We start from the raw sequence: 9,229 nt of genomic DNA on the forward strand, positions 1-9,229 counted from the left end.
ACCCTACTCATCTTAAAAATAATTTGATACTTTATTTTTGGCTTATATGCCAGAGCCTTATGTAATTTATTAAATTATGTATAAAATTAATTATCTTTACATAGATTGAGAAGGAGAGAAGTATGACTGTATGAGTTTTGTCACTTGACTGTAATTGAAAAGAATTTAAATGTCACTTGCTTTTGGATGCATGGTTTATCATGTTTTATGCTTTCGGATCTAGATAGGACAAACAAATATTCTCTTTTAAAAAATGTAACGTTATTTTTTTTTCTCTTTTGTATTTTCCATTTTCTTTCCGCTTCAACGAGTAAGTGCATGTATTAATAGGTAGGGACTAATTGTATAGGAGAATAGATACATTGGTTTATGTAGCGATCCAGAATAATTCAACCACACCCTGATTCCTGAATAGGTTAAGTCACTGGTGAATCCTTAGATAGAGGACTAGATAATTAAAGCTAAACTGAAGATGATTTACTACTTTGATAAAGTCATGAAATCTTTTACCCTTTAATGGCCTAGTCAAATAAATGCACATAACTAGTACGTAATAAATAAAATTAATAGATTGTCACCAATACACTAAGTTTGTACTTGTGTACAGCTTGTGATACGCAAATTAAATTGTTTTCTACCTAACAACGCCAGCTATATATTACACTACTATCTACGGAATATTATCATAGCTAACAAATAACAATTCAGGAATATGCCTACTCTTGCCCGTTAATTTGCAATAATGTTGTTCCACTTTGTCGGGATGTTTAATAGTAGTAGTTTGTAGTTGAGGATAATAATCCGATTAATAAGATGAAAAAAGATCGGGGGTTCCGAGATATTATGCTTTATGACAACGAAATAAATACAAATTAGACTCTACAGGAGAGTAAATTTGTAATTGCTTTGTGTTAGTAATATGCTCCCTCCGATCCAAAATAATTGAGGTTTTAGTATATAAGAAGGTATTTTATTCTTTTTTCAAATTTCCCTTGACACAGTCTTAATTCAGTGAACAAATTTAATGTTTGTTAGAGTTTCAAAGTCCCTCTTAATTAAGGGTATTTTATTCAATACACCTCTTAATTTTTAGGAATAAGTGAATTTCTTAATTCATGTAGCCAAGTCTAAAACCTCAATTATTTCGAATCGGACAGAGTATTTCTTAAAGGCCAACAAAGTGAAATGGTAACTTCAACAGCCGGGATTTGGAGATATTATGACAAAACAACTCATACAAGTCGGACCCAACACAATAAATTTCTAATTAGCGTGTGGTCATGCCTTCCTTAAGATCTTACAAAATGAAATGATAAATTTTCCGGGTAACAAACTAAAATGTTTGCAGCAAATATAACCATATGACAACTCTTTTTATTTTTTTTTTTTTTATAAAAAAAAAGAATTACTCCCCCCTATTAAGCGTTATATGATCAAATTTCAAAAAAGAGTTAGTATTTTCACTTAACTTTTTTTTATACCCTAGATCAAAAAAAAGAGTAAAGGAAGTGCTTTTAAAGAAATCGAAAGATATTAATCATCTCATAAATTAAATTATTTCATTTGACAATCCTAGGATAAGTGTTATATGATCAAATTTAATAATGTCTATTTAATTAGGGCGAGTTTAGTCAAATTACCTATTTTTGTCTTCGATTTTCCAGTACTTTCTTTCGCCACATCTACGAGTAGCGACGCTCCGACGGATCCAACCAAATGACCTTCTCACGTAAGAAACTGAATTTTTTGATGAAACGGCGGAGAGAATTAGAGAATCGAGATCCGGTCTTCCTGCTCGGCGTCATCAAATCTTCCACATATTATCATCATCATTCTATTTTGATTTGGATTTGAGTGTTTTTTTTTTTTTGTATTTTTTGAAGTTTAAGAATAAATAAAGCTCGAAGACTTTTGAAATGTGTGGTCAATAAACAACGGTGTATTTAGGTGAATGTGTGAACATATGTTGAATATTTGTTTTTTTTTGTGAATGTATTGTAGTTTGAATGTCAACGTACACAACGTATTTGACATTTTGTTAAAATCATCAATATATGAAAGCTGTTTTCAAATATAAAAATTAAATTATTTTAATTTTGTTGAAATGGCATCAAATACAACGAAAACCCATAAAAGCTACATAATGATATTTTTGAAAACAAACAAATGATAATTTCATTAAATAGGAAAATTGGATAATCTTTTTGGGACAGAAAGAGTAAGAAATGGGAATAGCACATAGCAAGGCGTCGACAAAGTGTGGGCCCCGCTTGAATGGACGCATAAATTAGCTAATCTCACACCTGCATGGGCACATGGGTCTCACAAAACTCTGTCTTTTACTTGATTTCTTCCGAGGAGCCTTATTTCTTCATTTTCGCATTAGGGAAGGTTTTACAAAAAAAGAAGTGTACTTGCATATATTAATAATGAAATTAACATAATATTTTAAAAAAAATAAGATTGCTATCTCTCAATCAATTTCTCAATTAGTGATAAATGAAATTTTAAATTACTTTAAAAATAATTTGACTATCTAAAACATGTCTTAAATATTTTGTGCGATTATAAAGTTATGTGATTAAAGAGTAGGAAGTTTAAAATAAATTATTTTCAAATATAAAAAGTAACTTCTTTAGTTAAACATATTAAAAAGAGAAGTGTACAATATTAAATGTGAAAGAGGAAATCTTAATTACACTTGATTTCTTATATTTTCTTCATATAGTTTGCAATACTTTTCTGATCATTGTCTAACCGTAGTTTAGGTAAAATCGTATTTTTTTTTTTTTAATTTATAAGTGATTTATACATGTACAGCAAACTGAAACATCTATAGCAATTTCAGAAATTAACCTTGACATTTGGGCCCCGGCACAGCACGGGGTCTTTTAACTAGTTTAATTCTACGTAATGACATAAAAAATAATTTTACATTAATAATGTAAATTTATGAGCTAAACAGATCAGTTATTCATATTTGAATGGATTTGCTTTGGTGAAACAAGTCCACATTGAATGTAGCTTACGACCCTCGAACTAACAATCTCTAAGGTTTGATTGGTAAGCACAAAAACCCAAATCCTTTTTAGGGAACTTTGGCGGCTATGTTATTAAAAAATTAAGTAAAAAATAAGAAGAAAATGTTCGGTTGAGGTGTGATCTTGGGACCTTTTGGCACGTTATTTTGTCTTGTAATTACAGTTTTGTTATTTCCTCTTCATGATGCCACTCAAATTATTGAAATGGTCCCTCTGTTCTTCTTTTTCTACTTTATTTATTTAATTACCTTATATGTAAATTCTATTATTTAATTAATTTGAACTTGTCCTACTTAAAATCTATCTATTTAAAGGAAAATGGTCGCTTTCATACAAAAGATTGAGGAAATCACTATTGGCTCATTTTACGCGTTTTTTTCTTCTTCTTTTGGAGTCCTTGATGCATTTTCCATTTTCCATTTTGAGGCTCTAAATCTATCTATTCCGTCATAATTTAGTTATCTAAACTTTTATATTAAAAATATATGATAAAAGAGTTTTTTAAAAGTATGGCATAATATTAAAGGGATTCATATCTAAAAAAATTGCAATTATTTTATGGTTATCATAAACTTTTATATTAAAAATATATATGATAAAAGAGTTGTTACAAGGAAATAAAAGTATGTTAGGTACACATAATATTAGATTATAGATGTACAGTTTAATAAATAATTATACTATGATTCGAATTGAACATATAATCTTCACCTTATATATAGATGTATTATTTTCTGGCCTTATAAAATGAAAAAAACTATTTGTTTTCCAACCGTAACAAAAAAAAGGTTTTGCAAATGTAACCTTCTTTTCTTTAATTTGGTTCTTTTTATAATGTTTGTTAATCTAATTTTAGCTCAGCTCAACATAATTCTTATTGCTTCGCAATGAGGGCAAAATCAATTGTAGATTTAAAATTCACACCACGACCACTTAAATCTATTTAAAGGAGCATTGATAGGAAATCACTCGGCTCATTTTCGTTGTTCTTTCCTTTTTTGGGGTCGTTCAAGGAAATCAAGTAAAACGTCGTATGTGTTATCAAGCATTCAATCACCGAATATCTCTTTTTCTCCTATGTAGATTATAGATGTCCAGTTTAATAAATAATTATACTATGATTCGAATTGAACATATAATCTTCACCTTATATATAGATGTATTATTTTCCGGCCTTATAAAATGAAAAAAGAAAACAGAAATTTACATTTGTTTTTCAACCGTAACAAAGAAATAATGTCTGCATAATCCTTCTGCAACCCAGTTGTCAGCAAAACCAATTCTTCCAAGAGTTCTGCTAAGAATTAATTTGGTTCTTTTATAATGTTTGTTAATCATAAAAACTTAATTTTAGCTCAGCTCAACATAATTGCTTATTGCTTCTGCAATGGGGGCAAAATCTAGGCCATTGTTGTTACTTGTAAGTTGTATAGATAAATAGATATAGTAAATTCCATACATTTAAATATACATACAATTTAATATTTGTTTACTTGCTTAATATTATGTGATTTCACATAATTTAGGTCGTCAACTAGCCAAGTTATAAACATATGGTAAAGATTTAATGAATATGCTCTACCGAAGATTAATTTTAACGTAGTTCATGCGAAAAAAGTATCACGATTAATGTACGTTTATATATATACGCAGACCTTATCCCTATCTTGGGATATAGAAGTTTGTTTTTGACAGACCCTCGGCTCAAGTAAAATCATTTCAACGAAGTTCGAAAAAGGAAAATATCGGGAGTGAAGAAGCCATGACAAAAATACTAAAGAAAGCTTGACAGAGCATTCTTAAAAAGAGATAGTAACTACGACAAAATAATACGATAATCGAAGTACAAGAAATATTAAATAGTAACACAAATTGAATAACAAGAAACTACAAGAGTAATACTACGACTACTATTATGGAAGGATAAGTGAGACAAGATTCAACTACCTAACTAACCTTCTACCCTAATTTGTAACCTCCATAACCTCCCATCTAAGGTAATATATCCTCGATAAGCTGAAGTTGTGCCAGGTTCTGTTTATTCACCTCTTTCCAATACTTCTTCAGCCTACCTCTATCTCTCCTGAAACCATCCATATTTAACCTCTCACACCTCCGTACTGGGGCATCCATGCATCTCCTCTTCATATGCCCAAATCATCTCAATCTCGCCTCCCACATCGTGTCCTCTATCGAGGTCATTCCCACTTTGTCCTGAATATCTTCATTTCTAATCTTATCTCTCCTAGTATGCCCACATATCTATCTCAGCATCCTCATTATCACAACTTTCATATACTGAACGTGAGAGTTTTTGACCAGTAAGTTGTATAGATAAACACTCCAATCTATACATCATACAATTTAAACAATCTAACTTATGTGATTTCACTATAGAACTTGCCTTTAAGTTTTGGTGACACCTTCTTATCACACAAAACTTTGGATGTGAGCCTCCATTTCATCTTCGCCAATATGACATATGACATCATTGTCAATCTCCCCATTATTTGGATAATAGACCCAAGATACTTGAAACTTTATTTCTTTTGGATGACTGAGTATCAAGTCTCACTTTCACGCTAGCCTCATGCGCTACGTCACTAAACTTGGATTTCAAGTATTTTGTCTTGGTCCTGCTCAATCTGAACCCTTTAGAATCCAGGAGTTGTCTCCAAACCTCCAGCTTAATGTTAACTTCGCCGCGAGTCTCGTCAATCAGAACTATGTCATCTACAAATAACATAAACCATGACACCTTACCTTGGATTTACCACGTCAATTCATCCATCACCAAGACAAGTAAAAATGGGCTAAGAGCTGATTCGTGATGCAACCTCATCATAACTGGGAAGTGCTCCGGGTCCCCTCCCACTGTCCTTACCCGGATCTTGGCTCCATCATATGAACATCAATATCTGGGTTGGTGCAAGAATATTATTGTTTGATAAATATATTCCTCTTATCCATTTTCCTATGGTTAACTAAATTCATAGTTTAAAATTACCTTAACTATATATGTATCTCATACTTATAAAAGTTTTACCTTCACCGGGTGGAGTACTCAACTATTATTAATATGCTGAATTGTCATGTCTTTAAAGTTTTTGACCCGTCTTACAACTAATTAAGAAAATCACATTAAAGAATTGATATTCGGTTAAAATTTTATAATTCTAGTGCATTTATCGCCTCATATATTGATCATTTTTATGATGTTTACATCGTTATCTTGGATGTTTCGAGCTCATTTTGTGTTTTATGTGTGTAGAGTGTATTGGATGGAAACAAACTAAAAATGAATGATTTGGCGCAAGTCGAGTTAAGAAAATAAAAAATTGAAGAAGTAGAGTTCGTCTTCTATGCTCGCTTAGTGAGAAGCCTTGACGATCTAGGAGAAGCAGTCATGTGCAAAATAGTGAAGCGAAGGCATAGTGATAGAGAGAACATTTAGTCACGTGTAGAGTCCAATTTCACATTATTTAGGATTTAAACATTAACATAAGATAAGATTATTTATTTTACTAATATTGAAATTGTAAGAGCAATCCCAATCTAAATAGAGAAGACATGACTATATGATGAAGTCACTGATCATGTGGAGATGTAAGAAGAAAAAACATAAAGAGTTGTATTTGTTACGCTAATATTGTTATATAATCTTATTCATGGTATCAAAGCCATGGTTATAACCTAAGTCATTTTGTATCCTAAATCATGTTTCACTTTATTAAATGGTTAGTTCCTCTACTCCACTTTCTCCCTTCCACCAAAATCTCTCCATCAATTCATGGCTATATGTCCCATAAAACTGAAATCCTCAAACTATCTTGTTTGGAGAGCCCAAATAAGTCAATTGATGCAGACCCTGAAGATTGGTGATGTTATTGTGAAGAAACAACCAAAGATTAAATGAAAGAATGAAGAAGACGCAAACCCTAATTTTATAGAATGTGAAGAAAAAGACGTTTTGATGAAAAGTTGAATAACTAGAACCAAGACTGAAGAATCAATGTTTCTTATTATTGTCTGTAGTTAGGCCAAACACATTTGGGAGGTCTTGAGGATAATTACCTACAAGCTAGCAAGGATAAGGAATTTCAATTGAAACAACAAATTCAAAGTATTAAGGGGATAAAATTTGTAGATGAACACATAAAAGAATCCAAGGTAATTTGTGATAGTCTCACGCTATACAAAAACTGTTAAATGAAGATATCAAGATTATAGATTTTGCTAAAGGTCTTGAAAATAAATACTAAACCTTGAGGTCTTTTGTGCTAGGCAAGACTCCATACCCAACCTTCACCAGCTTGTTAATGCATCTAGAGGATATGATATGAGAGAAGAAAATAACGAGAATGATCAAGTCATGACTTTTCACGACTTGAAAACACAAGGTTCAATTGGTCGAGGTAGAGGCAACTCTTTCAGAGGAAGAGGACAAGCAAATCCATGTCAAACTTGTGAAAGAAACGGCCACACTGCTAGCTATCTCTTGCTGTTATAGGTGGGACCACTCCTATCAATCTCAACATGAAACTTCACAAGGACTCTCCACATTAACAATTAATGAACCATCAGACAACAATTTTTACATGGACTCTGGAGCAAGTTTGGAGTTGTATCATTGTCAACGTTCAGCTTGAGGGGGATGATAGAAAGAACGTGTAGAGTCCAATTCCATGTTTTTTAGAATTTAAAAATTGATATAGCGTAGGATTATTTGTGTTACTAAGATCAGGATTGTAAGAGTCCAATCTCAAACCAAATATAAAAGGCATGACCATATAGTGAAGTCATAGCCTCACATAGAGAAGTAAGAAGAAAAAACATAAAGAGTTGTATTTTTACACTCAATATTGTTTTATAATATTCTTCAGCAAGCACCATCATGAGCCAGCACCAAAAACATGTCTAGGAGGGACATCAACCTCCTTGGGTCGCTAGCCTAGTGGACAAGTCCACCAGTTTTTCCTGTCCGAGTTTGGTTTTGCAAGGGCGACCTCCTACATACCCTAGGTCATGTTAACTAGGAGAGGTACTTGGCTAGCTTTGCCCTTATTTATATCTAAGTTATAATCTCTCTCCATTAAATATATACTCTATTTGTGTGTCATCTTCTTTGATGACAAAATTCTACTGACGTTAAAATAGTAAAAAATAATTAATTGTGCCTTGAACTTCTAAAACTACAAATCACTTCAGACAACTATTTTTAGTAACAACGACATATAATTTGAAAGGGAGGGAGTATAAATAAACGCGCAATCTATTGCTCATTTCCTTGCATAATACGATGTGATTTCATGTTAGGTCGTCAACTAGCCTAGTTATTAAACACGTCATATGTGGTAAAGTTTTTACTGAATATTCTTTATCAAAGATTAACTATAACATAATTCATGCCAAAAAAAAAAAAATAGTATCACGAGTAATGTACATATAGATAGAGAGATAAAGTAATTGAGTTTCGTTTATCCATGCATACTATGAACATTATTATTGGTTTGATGCAAGAAAATTATCTTTTGCAAGGAACAATTCCTCTAATTGATTTTCCTATAGTTAAGTAAATTCATAGTTTAAAAATACCTTAACCATCTCATATTGAGAAGAGTTTTATCTTCACTGGGTAAAGTAAACTATTATTAGTATGTTGGATTGTCCTCTCTTTTAAAAATTTGACATGCCTTAAAACTAATTAAGAAAATTAAATTAAAGGACCTACTCTAGAGTAAATCAATTTGGGTTTTGTTTTTTTGGTTGAAACCAATTTGGTTACTCTGCTTATAATTATTTACTATTCGGAATTGAATATGTTCTCAATATTTTTTTCAGGTTAACTGGATAACTAATACTAACATATATATGCAAAATTACAAACTAGAGGGAGCATTGCTCCATGGTAGTTCAATGATTGTTTTATTTGTTTCTACTAAATTATTATTACATTCCAATATTTAACGTTCAAACATAGTTCCTAAAATGTCCGTCAACACTATCTCATTGACAAACACTAAAGGAACTATCGAACGCCTAATTATGTTTTTTTTAAAAAAAAAAAAAAAAAAAAAAAAAAAAAACTTCTTTCTATCTTCTTCCTTTGCTAGGAGGCCAACAACCTTGTTGATCATTGAATTCTCAACTTTTGCATCAATGACCTGCATTAAAAGAATGACCCAATA

The sequence above is a fragment of the Lycium ferocissimum genome, chromosome 7 (genome assembly GCF_029784015.1).
Source record: "Lycium ferocissimum isolate CSIRO_LF1 chromosome 7, AGI_CSIRO_Lferr_CH_V1, whole genome shotgun sequence".
Classification (NCBI taxonomy): Eukaryota; Viridiplantae; Streptophyta; class Magnoliopsida; order Solanales; family Solanaceae; genus Lycium; species Lycium ferocissimum.